General features: G+C 47.1%; 1 protein-coding gene across 3 annotated transcripts in view; it reads left to right on the top strand.

The window, feature by feature from the left end:
* Positions 1–550: 550 nt before the first annotated feature.
* LOC310873619 (ras-GEF domain-containing family member 1C-like) overlaps positions 551–21,796 on the top strand; it is a gene marked incomplete at its 3' end in the record, with an annotated part of 65,988 nt that continues 44,742 nt past the window's right edge. For all 3 annotated transcript variants that reach the window (XM_083786152.1, XM_083786151.1, XM_083786153.1), the window contains exon 1: positions 551–669. The remainder of the gene's footprint in view (positions 670–21,796) is intronic.

Below are 21,796 nucleotides of genomic sequence, written 5' to 3'. Positions count from 1 at the left end.
AATAGTAAAACAATATATTAATCTGGTAAAAATGACACAATTCATAATAGGCTATGACGATCAAAGAAAGTGCCTGCCCTGAAGCTGCAGAGCTATTGCTACTGTGAGAGGAGGGGTGTGTGTGTGCGTGTGTGTGTGTGTGTGTGTGCGTGTGTGTGTGTGTGCGTGTGTGTGTGTGTGTGTGTGTGTGTGTGTGTGCGTGCACGCGCCCGTGCGTGGAGAGAGAGAGAGAGAGAGAGAGAGAGAGAGAGAGAGAGAGAAACAATCACCACACCTTCGCTGCGTCTCCTCTCCGTTGGAATTCACTTCGCAACGATGATGCGCACTTTGAAGTCGGTGTGAATTCAAGCATTTTAACCTGCACGGCACGCTGACTGACTGACTGACTGAAATAAACGACATTTTAATTCCTAAAAGCCCCGAGAGAGAGAGAGAGATAGAGAGAGACGCTCTTCCTCGTTTTTTTTTTTTTAGACCCAATTTGTCCCGCGAGTCTTTCTTGACTTGGATCCGCCTGACGTCATCTAGTAGCGATTTCCCCCACTATAGTTTCGTTCATTGATTTTCGGGATCGGATTCGGATTGGATTTATAGAAGTATATTTTCACGTTGACATTGGATGCAGCAAGCGGACTGCAGAGCGATGGACTTGACAGTGTAGAGCTGGTGGTAAGTAGCCTAAAGCAGCATACTGTACACACACACACACACACACACACACACACACACACACACACACACACACACACACACACACACACACACACACACACACACACACACCTATTTTCTACAACTGTTATATTATTACATTTTCACTCACGCCCACACAGCATCTCCGCGCGTGTGTATACACTAGTGTACAGTATATATGGCTATAGGCTATATGTGTTTACCCCACGCGTGTGTGTGCGTGATGGAGAGAGGAAGGAACCCCCCCCGTGGCGTCTCTCTCTCTGCGATCATAATATTCTGTTGTGCGTTTAATTATTCATGCACTCTAGTGTATATTGACTGTACACACACACACACAGACACGCACACGCACACGCATGCACAGACTGACTGTTTACTATTCCGAGCGCACTCTGCTGTAGTTAAAAGTTCAAACGGGGCAACAGTCAGTGCGCCTCGACGGTCCAGTCCTAGCCGAGATAAACAGCAGTGCAGCACCACTCCGTAGTACCACGGTGCCGCTTACAGACAGACAGGCTGTCAGCCGCATCACTTTACTACGATGCAAAGAAGCGTCATAAAATTGTCTGCGCTCTGCATGCGGTGGTGTGTGGGTGTGTGTGTGTGTGTGTGTGTGTGTGAGTCAACGGCTGTGCTGCTTGGCTGTCTGAAAAGGGCGTGTATTTAAAGCCCTATCTGTAAAATGTATGGAAATTTCTGGTCGTTCCTTCCGATCCATCTGCGTGGTGGAGCAACAATATAATTTATGATGATGACCATCTATCATGATGGTCAGTCACAATGGTCACGAGTAGCTGCCTGCCTGCTGGGCTGCAGACTTCCACAATGTCATGGATGGTGAAAAGGAGGGAGGGTCGCGGGCTAAGAGCTTAAAGCTGGAGGGTCTGCCCTCAGTCTGCACAGCATGAGGTGACATTCAGGGCTGCCAACATCTCCCGCAGGACCCCTGCAGTGTCATTTCGCCTGGATTTCTCCTGGATTTTGTGTCAAAGCCCCCAAAATTCACCAGAACACAGGAACATATTATTATCATCATGATGATAATCTGTCTGTTTGTCTATCTATCTGAAACACTGTCGTAGCTCCTCACTGGCTGCACCAATCGCTCCGACTTTTCACACAGGCATTGACCATAATATTACGGAGGTCTTAACGAAGCTCTTTTTATTTATTTAACAAATGATTGATTTATAATTAATTTATTAGTGAATTAAAATTCCCCATCGACCTACATGGTAAAATGCGAAAACTCACGTCTAGTATTTTTCCTTCGGAAACCGTCGGAGCTACAGTTACAACACTTAAGGTCATTACACACTGGCGAATTAGCGACGCGATGCGAATAAGCGATCTGAAAATGCGAAATATTGCATGTTGCAGTTCGCCTGCGAATCTCTGCAAAATACGACACCAGAGCGAACAAATAAAAGCAAAAACGGTCGCATTTTCGCACATTCGCACATTCGCCACTGATGTGGAAGCTTGCATGGACTTCAATTGTTTTTTTTTAAATGCGAATTATTCGCACGAATATATCGCGTCGCTAATTCGCCAGTGTGTAATGACCTTTAGGAGGGGAGGTTCAGAATAATTATTGAAATTAATGTAATAAATAATGTAATACGTCGGCCTCATGGTGGCGCTATAACAGCCCACTTTACATTTCGCCTTATAACTCTGGCACATAGGTCGTAAAATCAAAAATTCACTTTCCCTGGATGGATTCCTTGGGTCATAACTCCCCACACCACAGGCACAATTGTCATAGTCCATATCGTTCGGCTGTAATCTGCTTCCAAAGTTAGTGGGATTGGGCCTGTTTTACAAAAAAAATGGCACAAATCACGAACTGTATGTCCAAACCACCCCAAATTTAATTCACATGTCGAACCAACAAGCCCAAAGCAATTCTATTTCCACCCCCTAAAAAATCTCATGGATTCTCACAGTCCAATGTTGGCAGCCCCGGACTGACATTGGACAAGCGAGTTTGAAAACGTCGTGACTGTGTGTGTGAGTGTCAGTGGCGTGCACAGACATTTAGAGGGGCAGGTGCTCAAGTGAAAAAAGGACACCTTGTGCAGCGCATTTTGGGGCGCCGGGAACCCATTTTGGTGCTTTAGCTATTGAAAAATAGCAGATCTACAAGCTCATAGCGCGCTACGAGCTTGTAGGTCTGCTATTTTTCTTTAATCGAAGAACCACTGACATAGAAACATATAGCTTTAGATTGTGGGGGGGCCTAAATAATACAGTAGAAGCGTTCTTTTATCAAGATTTGATCAATGTCACCGCATGGTCCACACACTACAAATTAAGAAAGAAATTTATTTTTTTTCTCTTTTTTTAAGAGCACATTGCCAAAAGGGCAGAGGGTGCTCTAGCACCCCCTAGTGTCTATCTGTGCACGCCACTGGTGAGTGTGCGTCTGTGTGTATATCTAGCTTTGTTTTCACCGCTAATATCAGAAAGTGGAAGTACTGGCATAACACAGTATGTTGATTGTGTATCGCGTTACAATGGCCCTTGTTTTGGTTCACATAGCGTCTACGTCGTGTTGTGCTTATCTCTGTTTGTGTAATCATTAAATGTGCTAGAGCACGCGGATTTCCTTTAACAGTAACACTACCCCCTTCCCTCTCTCCCAGAGAGGGAGAGAGAGAAATGTACACCACTGATATCACTTGTCAATTGTTTGTAGGAAATGCTGAATGGGTGTGGTTGTGGTGGTTGTATCTTATTCCACTATTGAATATTTTATTGACAGAGGTACGATTTTACAATGATTGTTAACCCATTCTGACCTGAGATCAGATTCATACGAGGTTTCCACTGGACACACATTGGTCTGATTAACCCATAATTCTGACCTGAGATCAGATTCTAAAAAAATGTCAGTCGTTCTTCGATTTTTCAAAAATAGCAGACCTACAAGCTCGTATCGCGCCACTCGGTGGCGCGATATGAGCTTGTAGATCTGCTATTTTTCAATAGCTAAAGCATAACATGATGCCGACACCAAAATGGGTGCCCGGTCAGAATGGGAAAAAAGTATTCTATCTACCGGTATATGGACCTTTTTGTATTGTGGTCCTGTTGTAATCGTCATGCTATACCATGTACAGTAGGATTGGGAAGCAGTTTAACGTCTCTAGTATAGAGAGATGTTGCAGAGGCTTTTCAAAGCCAACCAACGCACAATGACTACTGTGGCTAATTTATCTATGGCATACATACTGCAAGGTGCATGGACGTAAGTAAGCCGGTCTCTTATTGTCTTTGAGAAACCAGTTAGGTGGGGAGATATTCTACACGCTGCTGCTGCTGGTGGTGGTTGTTGCTGGTGATGTGTTAGTGTTACCACCACAGACCGGCACCACTGTTTCCCAACATTCCCACACCCACCCTGCCCCCCAGCCATGCAGGACAACAGGGGCTTCACATTTCTCCCCCTCCTCTCAACGCTCAGGAGCTTCAATCCTCTTTCCAAAGCACACGTCTCTCTCTCTCTCTCTCTCTCTCTCTCTCTCTCTCTCTCTCTCTCTCTCTCTGTCTTTCTTGGTCTCTCTCCACGATGTCGCCCTGTCTGTGAAGTGTGTATGTATTAATCCACTCTCACTCACCTTGACCGGCCGTGAGGAATTATGTGTCCAGGTGGTGGACAAAAAAAATGAAATCACACTTTTGTGAAGTGAGCTATGGGGCGCCCACTGTCCGGGGACACCCAGGGGTATACTTGAGGGAGTTCCAGGGGGTCCCCAGCAGCTAAATGCTAAATGATAGTTTGGAACCAAATGGACCCTTAAGGGTCTGTTTAACTCTGAGAGTGTACAAATTTGGTTCCATTTTGTACACTCTCAGAGTTAAATTAACATTAATTTCACAATATACATTGGGGGTCCCAGTGATAGAAATGCCATTAAATGGTGGTCCGTAGCCTAATGCAGGTTAAACTGGGGGTCCTTGAAATTAAACGCGTTGAGAATCACTGCTCCGCGGGCTAATTAGTGTCAATTTGGGGGTCCTTGACGTGAAAAAGCCCCTCAAAAAGAAGCACAGGACTCAGCACAAACACATCATGAACATGGGGGCTACCAAATAGCCAGCCGCGTGCGTCCCTGCCTGCCCACGGCTATAAAAACAGCGCCAAAGGGGAAGTGACAGTGTGGGTCTGACAGCACGTTGTTGAGTCAGCGGCAGCCATGTCAACAGTAAGTCGTATATATATATATATGATACAGACAGATGTAGTACGCTCTGCATGTTCCCCTAATCCAGGCCGAGTCTGTGGAGAATAACAGGTGCACTGTTAATGAGGGCATCTAGTTAGCCATGAGACGGAGAGCGGAGAGGGGGCTGGGTCCCGCAGTCTGTGTGTGTGTGTGTGTGTGTGTGTGTGTGTGTGTGTGTGTGTGTGCGTGTGCGTGTGTGCGCGGGCTCAGGGCTTGTCTGGGGCGGGGCATATGGAGGTAAACACAGCGGCTGTTAAGTCTGGTAGCAACGACAGCTTTATCACCACCAGAAGGTTTATAGGGTGCGTGTAATGGGGGAGGTGTGTGTGTGTGTGCGTGCGTGCGTGCACACGCGTGTGTGTGACGAGAAACCAGAGGACTCATAGATCACACAGTGCTCTACTCCACTGACCAATCATAACGCGGCCCAAACATGAGGTCACTCTAAGGCCACGGCGGACAACGGTCTCTGGAGAAAACGGCCCAAATATAATATCAGAAGTGACTTATTCTGCTTAGACGGCGACGGCGTTGAAAACGCCTTCCAGAGTGGAGATCTTTGGAAACGCTCCGCCATGGCGTCGTCTCCATGCAAACGGGCAAAACGATGAATCCGCTTTACTGTAAATGTGTGACATCATCATGGCTCACGTGGCTAAATGTTTATTACATTGCTGCTGCAGAGCCCGAGGCCAGTGGTTCCCAAAGTGGGGTCCGGGGGGGGGGACCCTCAGGGGTCCTTGAGGGAGTTCCAGGGGGTCCACAGCATTAAATGGGTGGTCCGTAGACAAAAAAAACTGCTAGAGCCATAAATATCTTCTCTCATGGGTGTCCTTGGCATGTCTTTTCAAATGAGGGTCCGCGGGCTAAATTAGTGTCAATGTGGGGGTCCTTGACATTAACCTGAACCACTCCCCTAGGCCATATTTGAGTTCCTAGGATGAACAAGTGTTCCCTCGTCGCCTCGCTCATCCTACGAATACAAATGTAGCGAGCCGCTGCATTGGTGAATGTAAACAAACAGCCATGTGTCTGTGCGGTGGTGTTGAGCCGCTGCATTGGTGAATGTAAACAAACAGCCATGTGTCTGTGTGGTGGTGTTGAGCCGCTGCATTGGTGAATGTAAACAAACAGCCATGTGTCTGTGTGGTGGTGTTGAGCCGCTGCATTGGTGAATGTAAACAAACAGCCATGTGTCTGTGTGGTGGTGTTGAGCCGCTGCATTGGTGAAGGTAAACAAACAGCCATGTGTCTGTGTGGCGGTGTTGAGCCGCTGCATTGGTGAATGTAAACAAACAGCCATGTGTCTGTGTGGCGGTGTTGAGCCGCTGCATTGGTGAATGTAAACAAACAGCCATGTGTCTGTGTGGCGGTGTTGAGCCACTGCATTGGTGGACGTAAACAAACAGCCATGTGTCTGTGTGGCGGTGTTGAGCCACTGCATTGGTGAATGTAAACAAACAGCCATGTGTCTGTGTGGTGGTGTTGAGCCGCTGCATTGGTGAATGTAAACAAACAGCCATGTGTCTGTGTGGCGGTGTTGAGCCACTGCATTGGTGGACGTAAACAAACAGCCATGTGTCTGTGTGGCGGTGTTGAGCCGCTGCATTGGTGAATGTAAACAAACAGCCATGTGTCTGTGTGGTGGTGTTGAGCCGCTGCATTGGTGAATGTAAACAAACAGCCATGTGTCTGTGTGGCGGTGTTGAGCCGCTGCATTGGTGAAGGTAAACAAACAGCCATGTGTCTGTGTGGTGGTGTTGAGCCACTGCATTGGTGAATGTAAACAAACAGCCATGTGTCTGTGTGGTGGTGTTGAGCCGCTGCATTGGTGAATGTAAACAAACAGCCATGTGTCTGTGTGGTGGTGTTGAGCCACTGCATTGGTGAATGTAAACAAACAGCCATGTGTCTGTGCGGTGGTGTTGAGCCGCTGCATTGGTGAATGTAAACAAACAGCCATGTGTCTGTGTGGCGGTGTTGAGCCGCTGCATTGGTGAATGTAAACAAACAGCCATGTGTCTGTGTGGTGGTGTTGAGCCGCTGCATTGGTGAATGTAAACAAACAGCCATGTGTCTGTGTGGTGGTGTTGAGCCGCTGCATTGGTGAATGTAAACAAACAGCCAACATTTATATACCGGCACGTTAGTCCAATCCCAGCCCTATAGGCTCGTTGGACAAGTATATAAACGTCCCAAACTGCTTTGTCGGGCCGGGCCCTGGGCTCTATAGTGCCAGTAGTGTCTGGTCTATCTGGCAGCGTGCCACACCGCCACCTATAGCCACCTGGCAAGGCTGGCATGCACACTACAGCGCTTTCTGATCAGTGTTGCGCCGCCCTCCGTCTAAACGCAGAATGCAAAGCGAGAACGCAGCGACACGTTGCCGTTTCCTTGCCGTGTAAAGGTGGCCCTACTAAAAGACATCACAGCCTGTTTGATTTGACACTGAGCGGAGGAATTCCAGTGTTTACCTCGAGCACTGGAAGAACTGCGACCATAGGTTCATGTCTAGCGTGCACAGAGCAGGCGCTTTGGACACTGGAACAGAATACATCAGTCACAGTGCGTCTTGTTCCTTTCACCAGGAGGCCCGGGGACTTTTCACCCACGCAATTGGCTTGTGGAGTTTGTTCCTGTTTTCTCTGAGCACATACAGCGCCGGTCGAACCTTGCAGATTCGACCGTCTAATGCCCTATTTCAAACATTTTCAAACGTGTCAGATGTAAAACACGATGTGACCTTGTGTATCTGCTATTCTTGAAAGTGTTTTTGAAGGCTTTTGCACAACCGTAGCACAAAATAGTGACACCTGACAGGCAACTGAATGTATTGGGGTGCACATGATGTACCTGATAGGACTGGTTGGTTGATGGTTGCGAATGCGATGCAGCATGACTGGGCTATAGCAGTGGTTTTTAACATCTTTTGATACCAAGGCCCATTAGTTGATGTGGTAACGTTAGTAGAGATAACAGTCTAACGTTGATCAAAATGAGAGTGACGAGAGGGTAAAAGTAAACCAAATGTACCTGTATGTTAAAGATCTAATAAGCGTCCATTTGGTTACTAAGTCTAATGCTGCGTTCCCACGGGCAGATGCAAAGATTCACAGCATATTTGTATCTTTTGTATCTGAAATTGAAGCCACTTCGATCCTATTTGTAGCTTTGTATCTTTGTATCTTTGGTCGGCTGCATCTTCATGTCGCTGCAGGCTCACATTGACAATGAATGGTATAGACAGACTGTATGTTTGTGTGTGAACCAGGGGGGGGCAGTCAGACAGATATTTAACCAGGGGGGCAGTCAGACAGATATTTAACCAGGGGGGCAGTCAGACAGATATTTAACCAGGGGGGCAGTCAGACAGATATTTAACCAGGGGGGCAGTCAGACAGATATTTAACCAGGGGGGCAGTCAGACAGATATTTAACCAGGGGGGCAGTCAGACAGATATTTAACCAGGGTGGCAGTCAGACAGATATTTAACCAGGGGGGCAGTCAGACAGATATTTAACCAGGGGGGCAGTCAGACAGATATTTAACCAGGGGGGCAGTCAGACAGATATCTAACCAGGGGGGAGGGGCAGTCAGACAGATATTTAACCAGGGGGGCAGGCCCAAAAAAACCCATATAGCCCCATAGAAGTCCATGTATTTGGGCCCAACTTCACCTAGACTGTATTACCTTAATAAACATGGTCATGAGTCATGACTACTTTCTGCTTCCAGTCACTAGTTTGAAGTCTCATTTCTAATGTCATAATATTCTTTTTGGAAAATTATGGTCCCATTTATAATTTTATTTTACCATAAAGTCGCGCATGTTCTGAGGGGCGTTGCTACTGTTACAGTCTATGATCGGGATTCCCCACTCACTCGAGTCAAAATAAAAACCAACTAGACAAAGTGCCAATCGGCACAGGTCTCCACCAGGGCAGGTCAGGTTGTGGCCTCATGGTGGCGCTATAACAGGCTGTTGAGGAAGATTTGGGCCGGAGGTTCGTGTTGGAGGGATGCAGGTACAATGTTTTTCCATGTGTGCATACATAAGTTGTATACAGATCGATGCAGTTATAGCTAAAAACAGGAATTGGCCTGTTATAGTGCCACCGTCAGGCTGATTTTGAGGAAAAAATTGTGGCATGTCGTCCTCGGCCTAGTGAAAATGTGCGTGTATAATTTAACGGAAATTGCACACTGTGTTTGTGATTTGTGGCCTTTTTTCGAAATGGACGAATCGTGTGAGCTTTGGAAGCCAATCTTAGCCAATCAGGATGGAAGATGGGAAATGGTGGCGCTCCGTGTTGATCACAAGACTATGGAGATAGTGTATACCGATTTGCGTGAAATTTGGATAAAATCTGAAGGAGTAATAATAGAAAATGTGTTTTACATATGTCGGCCTCCTGGTGGCGCTATAAAGAGCAGATGTGAAACATTCCAGGCAAAGGTTTTTCCTTGGCCTCTAGGGAGTTGGCATACAAAGTTATCCACAGATCCGTGCAGTTAGAGGTAAAAACACTTTTCGGCCAGTTATAGCGCCACCTTGAGTCTGAGTTGAAATTGTTCATGTGGCATTTCGTCCTCGGCCTAGTGGGAATGTGGGTGCACAATTTCACGGAAATCACGCGATGTGCTCATGATTTGCAGCATTTTGTTTGAAACTGAGCACTCCTGTGAATTTTGGAAGCCAATCTTAACCAATCAGGATGGAGTGTGAGAAATCTGAAAGACCGGTTTGGTTGAATGGCTCTAGAGAGACTGTGTACCAATTTGCATGATGTTTGGACAAAATCTGTAGGTGTACTGTGCAAAAACTTGTTTTGCACAAAGCGGCCTCCTGGTGGCGCTATAACAGGCCGTTGTGGAAAGTTTGGGGCAGAGGTTCATTGTTGGCATCCAGGGAGTGTGTGTGCAAAATTTGGCATCGATCGGGTTAACGGTGGCCGAGATTAGCTGCTCACGGACGGACGGACGGACGGACGGACGGACGGACGGACGGACGGACGGACGGACGGACACACGGACACACGGACGGACGGAGTGCAAAACATACTCTCCCCACATGCCTTCGGCCTGGTGGAGACAACTAAGAAGAAGGGGGGAAGTCCCGCCTCGTTGTCTGGGCCAGCCAATGGGCCAGCTGGGCCCAAACGGATCTAGAAAGATGGCGACTTACAATTCAAGGACTGCCAGGCTTCATTTTACGTTCATGTTAGACCCGGGGAACGCTTTGTCCATATTTTTTACAGTCTATGGTGTGAACGCACCATACTCTCCATCATTTAGCTGCAGTGCTGGGGACCACCTGGAACACCCTCAAAGACTTGAAAACCACTAGTCCATGGCATTAGCAGGAAGGGTTCACGACCGTACATTCACTACATTTCCTCTCAAGAGACGGGGGGGGGGGGGGGGGGTGCAGGGGATTATGATCTAATAAAAGAGAGACATGGGAGGGGGGGTTATCACAGTGGGGACTCAACAGGCATCTAATTACCTCCCACCATGAGCCTGGACTCCATGGCAACACTCTGGCTCTGGCCTGCTTATCTGGCTCCACATGGCGTGCGTGTGTGTGTGTGTGTGTGTGTGTGTGTGTGTGTGTGTGAGATATGGACACTGACTGGACAGATATATTGATGTTCTTGTCCATTTAAATTTCCTGTGTAAAAAAAATATTTCCCATCCTCCTCATTCAATACGGTAAACTGACGTTGTGAAAGGATAAAGCCACGATGTGACAGAAAGGGGGCTGTGTGGCGGTGCTGCTAATCTTCCATCCTTTTCATTTGAAACCTCTGTAGTTTTGTTATTTCATCTGCATCTAATCTGTAATAACAAGCATAAGACAGTAATCTATGGATGAATGGTGCAGCATTCTGTTGCTCTGCTGTGTGTGTGTGTGTGTGTGTGTGTGTGTGTGTGTGTGTGTGTGTGTGTGTGTGCGTGTGCATGTGCGTGTGCATGCGTCCGACATGTCGCATGATCATATCGTAACTCATGATGAGATGCAAACAGATCAAGCCAATGAATGAATGCGGTCCTTCCCAATACTAATTAGTTCCATGGACACTGACACATGGCATTGTCTTATGTCCAGGGGGATCATATCGGGGGAGATGGAGCCATCAGAACAGGGCCTGTGACACATGGCATTGTCTCATGTCCAGGGGGATCATATCGGGGGAGATGGAGCCATCAGAACAGGGCCTGTGACACATGGCATTGTCTCATGTCCAGGGGGATCATATCGGGGGAGATGGAGCCATCAGAACAGGGCCTGTGACACATGGCATTGTCTCATGTCCAGGGGGATCATATCGGGGGAGATGGAGCCATCAGAACAGGGCCTGTGTCTTATGTCCAGGGGGATCATATCGGGGGAGATGGAGCCATCAGAACAGGGCCTGTGTCTTATGTCCAGGGGGATCATATCGGGGGAGATGGAGCCATCAGAACAGGGCCTGTGACACATGGCATTGTCTTATTTATGTCCAGGGGGATCATATCGGGGGAGATGGAGCCATCAGAACAGGGCCTGTGACGGCCGTGATGAAATTAGAATCAGTCATGCTGTGTTATTAGATTAGCATCAGTTGCCATCTCTCTTGGTTATGTGGAAGTGTTACAGTACAGTGATAATTGAGAGGTATTTTGTACTCCAATTTCCAATACTTTTACTTCTAACTCCACTACATCATCAGAGGCAGTGAGGAATCCTTCAGGTTTGAATTGATTGATTGAATTGTTTATTAGACAGAATGTGTATATATTATATACAGCAACAGAGTGCAGTCAAACAGTCCAAAAGAGAGAGCACCAAAAAAGAAGTCCTTGCGGTCTTTGTTTCCATTTAGGCCCTGTGCAATCAATTCATAGACATGCATGACATGAAGAATAACAACAAGATTATCATCATTAAAAAACGCCTCTCTAACCTCTGTTTTTGCTTCCTACCTCTCATCTCCTCTCATCCGCAAGGGATGATCCACTTTGAGATGATAATTCGTCCTAAGTGGCAATTATATATGTGTCGTTTGAGGAAGGACATACATTTGAATATTATGAATAATTCAGTTTTTTTAATTTCTATGACAGATTTAGGTCTCTCCTAGCGGAGACATTTGCTGCGTAACCACTAAAAGACGCAGTCTGTGCTCAGCTGCAATTATCTCAACGTAGCGGATAGATGCTCCACTCCCACTCTGCACCATGCAGTCTCATTGCATCCTTCTCATCTGCTTCTCATCCTTCTCATCTCATCCGCTTCTCTGAGGGATAACGGCACTGACTCAAGCTTAATTTATATTGCATGTCTTGCGTGGCAAATTTTTTATCTACCAAGCAGCTCACACTGCATGATGGATTGTGAGCCTGTAGATCAGCTATTTTCTGGGAGGGTTAAAATGTATTTCATTCATTTATGTATTTTCTCCCCAATTCTGCTAAATTCTGCTTTTCTTCAAGGCAATCATTTCATGCTGACCTTGACTCAATCTAAATGTAAATATTGGTGTTGGTGCATTGTTGATTTCGTTGACTATGACAAATGTCCGTCGACTAACTTTTTTCACTGATGAAAACAAAATAAAAACTAAGCTATAATGTACTAAAACTATGACTAAATATATTGACAACTTCGTCAACAAATAAAAACTAGACTAAAATGTTAGAGAGAAGAGATCCAGTAGAACTAAAAGACAAGTCATTTTATGTTTGGTGTAGCTCAGGTGTTAATTGCGCTCTGAAAATAGTATATCTACACGCACTGCGACGCACTGCGACGCGTGAAAACTAAATGGAAGAAAACTAAATGGAATTCTATTCAAAAGACTATGACTAAAACCACACAAGCGGTTACTGTCGGTGAGGTGATGGCGTGTCTTTAGGGAGAGAAGGTGTGTGACCTTAGCCTGTCTTTGGCCGGACACACAGCGTGGATCCACTGACGCCTCCTCCTCCCCGGGTCACACTGGCCTGGCATACAGACACACAGCGTGGATCCACTGACGCCTCCTCCTGGCCTGGCATACAGACACACAGCGTGGATCCACTGACGCCTCCTCCTGGCCTGGCATACAGACACACAGCGTGGATCCACTGACGCCTCCTCCTCCTTCCTATGAGTCTGGATGTCGGCCCAAAGCAGCTAGGAAGCTGGGAGAAATCAGAAAATGACTGTGGCCAATCAGTGTCCTGCGTTTCAACATGCTGTCCGTACAACAGTGAAAAGCAAGCCTCTTGATTGGTCCATGTGTGTATGGTGACGTAACATACACAACATCAAATGATCGGAATCGGATTGGGAGCAACAAAACGTGACGGGGACATCCACCAATCAGTGACGTCAGCCTTTTTGTTACGCTGATTGGCCAGATGAGTCTGTCTGTCAAGGCAACCACTTATAGGCCCACTTTGGGCCGAGGTCCAGACTGATTCACGGGGATGAGGAGGAGGAGGAGGCATCAGTGAATCCACGCTGTGTGTCTGTATGCCAGGCCAGGAGGAGGCATCAGTGAATCCACGCTGTGTGTCTGTATGCCAGGCCAGGAGGAGGCATCGGTGAATCCACGCTGTGTGTCTGTATGCCAGGCCAGGGGAGGAGGAGGCATCAGTGAGTCCACGCTGTGTGTCTGTATGCCAGGCCAGGAGGCGGCATCAGTGAATCCACGCTGTGTGTCTGTATGCCAGGCCAGGAGGAGGCATCGGTGAATCCACGCTGTGTGTCTGTATGCCAGGCCAGGAGGAGGCATCGGTGAATCCACGCTGTGTGTCTGTAATGCCAGGCCAGGAGGAGGCATCGGTGAATCCACGCTGTGTGTCTGTATGCCAGGCCAGGAGGAGGCATCGGTGAATCCACGCTGTGTGTCTGTATTCCAGGCCAGGAGGAGGCATCAGTGAATCCACGCTGTGTGTCTGTATTCCAGGCCAGGAGGAGGCATCAGTGAATCCACGCTGTGTGTCTGTATGCCAGGCCAGGAGGAGGCATCGGTGAATCCACGCTGTGTGTCTGTAATGCCAGGCCAGGAGGAGGCATCAGTGAATCCACGCTGTGTGTCTGTATTCCAGGCCAGGAGGAGGCATCGGTGAATTCACGCTGTGTGTCTGTATGCCAGGCCAGGAGGAGGCATCGGTGAATCCACGCTGTGTGTCTGTAATGCCAGGCCAGGAGGAGGCATCAGTGAATCCACGCTGTGTGTCTGTATTCCAGGCCAGGAGGAGGCATCAGTGAATCCACGCTGTGTGTCTGTATGCCAGGCCAGGCCAGGAGGAGGCATCGGTGAATCCACGCTGTGTGTCTGTATGCCAGGCCAGGAGGAGGCATCAGTGAATCCACGCTGTGTGTCTGTATGCCAGGCCAGGAGGAGGCATCGGTGAATCCACGCTGTGTGTCTGTATGCCAGGCCAGTGTGACCTTGAACACCCAGTTGTTGTTTTCGATCTCCTGGGTCTGTGCAGGAAGTGAGAGAGTTGGTCTGAGGACCTCAGAGGAGGTGCGGCTTGGCTTCACGACCCCCGCTCGGCCCCTCTTCTCAAACACACACATGTGCACCTTCTGCACATGCACGCACACACACACACACACACGGACACATACGGACACACGCATACATGTACAAGAGTGTACACATGCATCACACACAGACATGTACTGTACAAGAGTGCATGCACATACCGCAAACACATGTATCACACACACACACACACACACATACTGTACATGGACACACGCATGCATGTACAAGAGTGCATGCACAGTCACACGTACCGCAAACACATGCATCACACACACACACACACACACACACACACACACAGGCTGAGCGAGGGCGTGTTCACAGCCTGGAATTCCTAACACGGTTCGCATTGAGATTGATGGAGGTGGTTTGTGTGTGTGTGTGCGTGTGCGTGTGTGTGCGTGTGCGTGTGCGTAACAGGTGCCAGTATTTCTTTCTCCGTGCACGGCCTTGTTGTTCAGATGCCACAGAGGACTTTGAAATAAAAGGATTTGCGGAGCGTGTCTCTGTTGAGCCCTGAGCAGCATGCTTCTCAACCTCTGTCAGAGAGAGAGAGACACAGAGACAGACAGACAGAGAGAGAGAGAGAGAGGAATGGGTGGGGAGCTGGAATGTCTTGATGGTAACTCAACACTGTGTTTGTTGGCCTGACTGTGTGGGTGCAACAAGACAAGTGTGCGCAGCGCGCCGTACATGTGTTTTCTCAAGGCACAATGAACTCATTTGTTTTCCAGTCCGACCCCACCCCTCCCTCCCTCCCTCCCTCCCTCCCTCCCCACGCAGACAAACAGACAGACAGACAGACACCGCCTCGCACAGACAACATTCCGCCGTGTTTTCTGGGTTTCGTTTGAAGGCGCGAGCCTTCTTCAAAACGTGGTATCACTATCTTTCAAAGCATGAGGAGCAGACTCTGTTCTCTGTGTGGGTGTTCTCTCACCCACTCACTCACTCACTCACTCACTCGGTTGGTTGGTTGGGTGGGTGGAGCGTCGCATGCAGCAGCCTGGCAGCCTGTCCTGCATGCCCCCGGAGGCCGGAGGTTTGGCTTCGGGGCACCAATATCGTAGAGTCCTCCCGGGACATGGAGCTCTCACTGGGGGCAGTGGGCTGCTGCAAGGCCATCTGTATGGGGGGGGGAGGCAGTGGGCTGCTGCAAGGCCATCTGTATGGGGGGGGGGGGGGGGGGGGGGGGCAGTGGGCTGCTGCAAGGCCATCTGTATGGGCATCCGGACTGGCATACGCATAAGTAGGGCACGAAGAGGGCGGGTATAACATTAACTCCAGCTTGGGAGCAGAGCTGTTATGTCAGCGCCATCGCTACGCTCTGCGGCTGACAGTGGCTGATAGGAATATCTTGGCGATGCCGCGGTGCGCCGAGCTGCAACCAATCTGTTTCCACACACGGAAATGATTTTTTGCAACGTAATGTATAAACTTGTGATTTGGCGTGAAGCGACGCTCATGCACACAAACACCAGACACGCGCTCGCACGCACACACACGCACACGCACACTCTCACACACACACACACACACACACACACACACACACACGCACACGCACACACATGTGAATCTAGATTATCCTCCACAAGAATTGAGATTCTGCTGCATGATTCTTCATGATTCTTCATGATTCTTCATGATTCTTCATGATTCTTCATGATTCTTCATGATCCTTCATGATTCTGATTCTTCATGATTCTTCATGATTCTTCATGATCCTTCATGATCCTTCATGATTCTTCATGATTCTTCATGATTCTTCATGATTCTTCATGATTCTTCATGATTCTTCATGATCCTTCATGATTCTGATTCTTCATGATCCTTCATGATTCTGATTCTTCATGATTCTTCATGATTCTTCATGATTCATTCTTCATGATTCTTCATGATTCATTCTTCGTGATTCTTCACAAAATGAGATACAGTATAGGTGTCTGAATCTAGATCTTGATCTTTTTTCGATTCGTTTTGCAGCACTGCACACCAGAGCCGCGCACACACACACACACACACACACACACACACACACACACACACACACACACACACATACACACGCGGACGGATAACTTGGATGGAAACTAACATTATTTGACGTTGCCATTCTCTACTGCTTCCGTAACAATAATCACGAGCACCCAACGCACATGTCACATGTCACATGTCACGTGACACGGTTTGGCCGGTTTGGCCAACGTGACCGTCAAGATTTCATGAAACCGCATTAAACCGCATTAAACCGTAAAACTGCACAACCCTAATCGGCGAGGCAGTTTGTTCAATGCCTCGATGGCTGAGGAGACTAAGCTAAAACTGACCTGTTTAATGCTGCGATGGCTGAGGAGACTAAGCTAAAACTGACCTGTTTAATGCTGCGATGGCTGAGGAGACTAAGGCAGTTTGTTTAATGCCACGATGGCTGAGGAGACTAAGCTAAAACTGACCTGTTTAATGCTGCGATGGCTGAGGAGACTAAGCTAAAACTGACCTGTTTAATGCTGCGATGGCTGAGGAGACTAAGGCAGTTTGTTTAATGCCACGATGGCTGAGGAGACTAAGGCAGTTTGTTTAATGCTGCGATGGCTGAGGAGACTAAGGCAGTTTGTTTAATGCTGCGATGGCTGAGGAGACTAAGGCAGTTTGTTTAATGCCGCGATGGCTGAGGAGACTAAGGCAGTTTGTTTAATGCCACGATGGCTGAGGAGACTAAGGCAGTTTGTTTAATGCCACGATGGCTGAGGAGACTAAGGCAGTTTGTTTAATGCCACGATGGCTGAGGAGACTAAGGCAGTTTGTTTAATGCCACGATGGCTGAGGAGACTAAGGCAGTTTGTTTAATGCCGCGATGGCTGAGGAGACTAAGGCAGTTTGTTTAATGCTGCGATGGCTGAGGAGACTAAGACAGTTTGTTTAATGCTGCGATGGCTGAGGAGACTAAGGCAGTTTGTTTAATGCTGCGATGGCTGAGGAGACTAAGGCAGTTTGTTTAATGCTGCGATGGCTGAGGAGACTAAGGCAGTTTGTTTAATGCCGCGATGGCTGAGGAGACTAAGGCAGTTTGTTTAATGCTGCGATGGCTGAGGAGACTAAGGCAGTTTGTTTAATGCTGCGATGGCTGAGGAGACTAAGGCAGTTTGTTTAATGCCACGATGGCTGAGGAGACTAAGGCAGTTTGTTTAATGCCGCGATGGCTGAGGAGACTAAGACTGAGGAGACTAAGGCAGTTTGTTTAATGCTGCGATGGCTGAGGAGACTAAGGCAGTTTGTTTAATGCCGCGATGGCTGAGGAGACTAAGGCAGTTTGTTTAATGCTGCGATGGCTGAGGAGACTAAGGCAGTTTGTTTAATGCCACGATGGCTGAGGAGACTAAGGCAGTTTGTTTAATGCTGCGATGGCTGAGGAGACTAAGACTGAGGAGACTAAGGCAGTTTGTTTAATGCTGCGATGGCTGAGGAGACTAAGGCAGTTTGTTTAATGCCACGATGGCTGAGGAGACTAAGGCAGTTTGTTTAATGCCGCGATGGCTGAGGAGACTAAGGCAGTTTGTTTAATGCCACGATGGCTGAGGAGACTAAGGCAGTTTGTTTAATGCTGCGATGGCTGAGGAGACTAAGGCAGTTTGTTTAATGCCACGATGGCTGAGGAGACTAAGGCAGTTTGTTTAATGCTGCGATGGCTGAGGAGACTAAGGCAGTTTGTTTAATGCTGCGATGGCTGAGGAGACTAAGGCAGTTTGTTTAATGCCACGATGGCTGAGGAGACTAAGGCAGTTTGTTTAATGCTGCGATGGCTGAGGAGACTAAGGCAGTTTGTTTAATGCCGCGATGGCTGAGGAGACTAAGGCAGTTTGTTTAATGCTGCGATGGCTGAGGAGACTAAGGCAGTTTGTTTAATGCCGCGATGGCTGAGGAGACTAAGCTAAAACTGACCTTTTTTCCCACTTCAAGGTTCTGTGTCTTTGTCCAGATGGCATGAGGTCGAAGTAGCGATGCGGGGGAAGATAAGAGGTGTTCACTTTTATTATCGATTTTATTGTCAACATGAGAAAAGGCTGAAAGGCATTTGGCATTTCAGTTAGAGCCCTATCAGCCGTCAGAGAGGATACTGTGGGACAGAGTGAGGACAGAGACATGGGGACAGAGACATGGGGACAGAGACATTTCAGTTAGAGCCCTATCAGCCGTCAGAGAGGATACTGTGGGACAGAGACCCAGTTAGAGCCCTATCAGCCGTCAGAGAGGATACTGTGGGACAGAGTGAGGACAGAGACATGGGGACAGAGACATGGGGACAGAGACATTTCAGTTAGAGCCCTATCAGCCGTCAGAGAGGATACTGTGGGACAGAGACCCAGTTAGAGCCCTATCAGCCGTCAGAGAGGATACTGTGGGACAGAGACATTTCAGTTAGAGCCCTATCAGCCGTCAGAGAGGATACTGTGGGACAGAGTGGAAACACTCGCAGAGCTCATCTCACTGTATATGCTGCGAAAATTGGTGTCGGGACTAAAAATAAACAAACGCCCCAAGACTGTTTGGGGAAGCGGAATCTTGAAATTGACGACGGCGTCGAAATGGAAACGTGCTAATAACGGTGTGTAGAAGGCAATCTTAACCCATTCAGGCATGACGTCAAAATAAATAAATAAATCTTCTAAATCCTCCAGTTTTCTGAAATAAATATTTTCACGATTTTTTTCAAAAATGGCAGACCTACAAGTTCATAGCGCGCCACTCGGTGGCGCGCTATGAGCTTGTAGATCTGCTATTTTTCAATAGCTAAAATTACAACATAATGTTTAAAACACCAAAAGGGGTTCCCGCGCAAAATGTGTTAAATTAGAGGAGAAGTGTTAGTGTGTAAATTGTCTGGCAAAGGTGGGAGGTGCGGCATGTGTCGTAGGATGAAGTCTGGCGAGGAGATTAAAAAAAAACAAGGTTGTGGAGTTCAACTACCAGACAGACCGTCTGAAAACTCACCTCCTCTGCAAACCTCCAGTCATCACATCTTCATCACATCAGTCATCACATCTCGCAGCTTTTGACCACACCCAACAATTTGTCAGTGGTGTAAACTTTACACCACTACAACAATGAGTACATTTACTCAATAATGCTGTACTTAAAGTAAAATTTTGAGGTATTCTTACTTCACGGGAGTATTTCCAATTTGCAGTAAGTAGCCTACTTTTACTTCCACTCCCACTGCATCTCAGAGGAAAATATTGTACTTTAACTCCACTGTCATTGTTTGAAAACTTTAGTTACTTTGTATATTTTGATTATTGTTACAAAACATACATTAACCTCTTCGGCCCGTACATATCGTCCATTTGAAAATAGCCTATATTTTCGAAACCTTTTTTTATACATCTGAAATATTGTGAAATATGGGACATTTGGTACTTTTGGTACTTTAAGTACATTTTGATGGCAAAACCTTTGTGCTTTTTCTCAAGTACATTTTTATATTGTATTTCTATATTGCAGTAATAATACTTTTACTTAAGTAAAACATGCGAGTACTTTTTCCACCACTGCCATCTGTGGCCATCAACCATGAACCGGGAATGAAAAACAGGAATTGACAATAAAATAATAAAATAAAATAAATGGCTGCTGCAACACTTTTCTTTGCTGACTTTGCTGTTGAGATGATGCAGTGCTTGTCTTAGAATAGACCGACATGACATATTAGCTTTCACTCTGGCACTTTTCCTTGGCATCAGATTTACTGAGTAATGTACACTTTGTCTAAGAAGAAGCATATCCGGTGAAAATGAAAAAAATCAGAAATAATAAGCCACCCGTGGACATTTTAATGATTTTATACAGTCCATTAGTGTTTCTATAGATCTCAACCCGTAGATTAGTGGACTGTTCCATTATAAGGATTATTGGACTGTTCCATTATAAGGATTATTGGACTGTTCCATTATAAGGATTATTGGACTGTTCCATTATAAGGATTATTGGACTGTTCCATTATAAGGATTATTGGACTGTTCCATTATAAGGGCTCCAGAGTAGCAGAGTAGCTCCGCCTGAAGCCCATAAAGCTACCCTGGCGAAAGGGACACTCCCTCTTGGCGTATAGCGGACGGTAGGTGTTTGCTTCCCCACGTGAGAGGCTTTGGTTCGAATCTCAGGACGGTGTAGAGTGTGTGTGCGCGTGTGTGCGCGTGTGTTATCCTCACATGTACCTGCTTTTGTCTGTGACTGTGATGCATGAGTATAGGTGACTGGACAACAGTGTAAACTATAAAGATTGCAATCCTGTGGAATTGCGAGTGCACGGTTGCTTAACCCATTCTGACCCGAGATCAGATTCATACGAGGTTTCCGCCGGACACACACTGGTCTGATGAACCCATTCTGACCTGAGATCAGATTCTAAAAATGTCAGTCACTCTTCGATTTTTCAAAAATAGCAGACCTACAAGCTCGTATCGCGCCACTCGGTGGCGCAATATGAGCTTGTAGATCTGCTATTTTTAAATAGCTAAAGCATAACATGATGCTGACAACAAAATGGGTGCCCGTTCAGAATGGGTTAATATATCTTTCTCTATCGGAATATTGTTCAATTAGAACAGGGGTTCTCAACGGAAATGCTTTGGCCATGTCTCGCGATCAACGTTTGCTTGTTGTCTCTCCTATATGCGGACAAAATCTCATCCAACGACAACAAAGTATTCTACGTTTTGGGTCTGAGAGGCTAAATCAAATGGTGGTCCGTATAGCTCAAATGCTGAAAGAATAATGGGCCTTGATATTAGAATGGTTGAAAACCACTGATATAGAACAGTGGAGTTGGGTTTGACGAGGGCAAAGCGCAGTCTGCACAAATGCCTTGGGAAGAGTTCCGAATCGCTGGCCAATCGGGAGGGGAAGAATAGAGAGTTAATGCACAATTTAAATAATAACCTCTTTTCAACGCTGCAGTGCAATAACAATCGTCTGCTTGCCTTGCCTATATAGGCAACCACACTATTATTGAATCACAACCTCCACCTGCTCTGGATGGCGGCTCTGAGGGAGGGCCTTTATTTAAAGACCTTCTCCACGTCTATTTGCGGCTGTGAATCTGGGCCAAGGAGCCGTACATAATTGAAAGGATGACCCTGCGGTCGGCGTCGCACCGGATGCAAACAAAGCCCCGTACTGTGCTGCGTTCCACCGCTTTGCTCTGACCGCTCAACTCTTTGAACCCTCTTAAAGGAGAATTCCATGCTAGAAGGCTTTCGTACCTTTATTTGCAATTGTTACGTACCCACCAAAGAGGTCCAGGTGTTATTTTGTGCAAAACCTCCTTGGCTATTTCCCCT

This window comes from Protomyctophum parallelum, assembly GCF_964188405.1.
Source record: "Protomyctophum parallelum genome assembly, chromosome: 16".
Classification (NCBI taxonomy): Eukaryota; Metazoa; Chordata; class Actinopteri; order Myctophiformes; family Myctophidae; genus Protomyctophum; species Protomyctophum parallelum.
The sequence above is the reverse complement of the archived record's forward strand: the minus strand, read 5'-3'. Positions and strand labels throughout refer to the sequence as shown.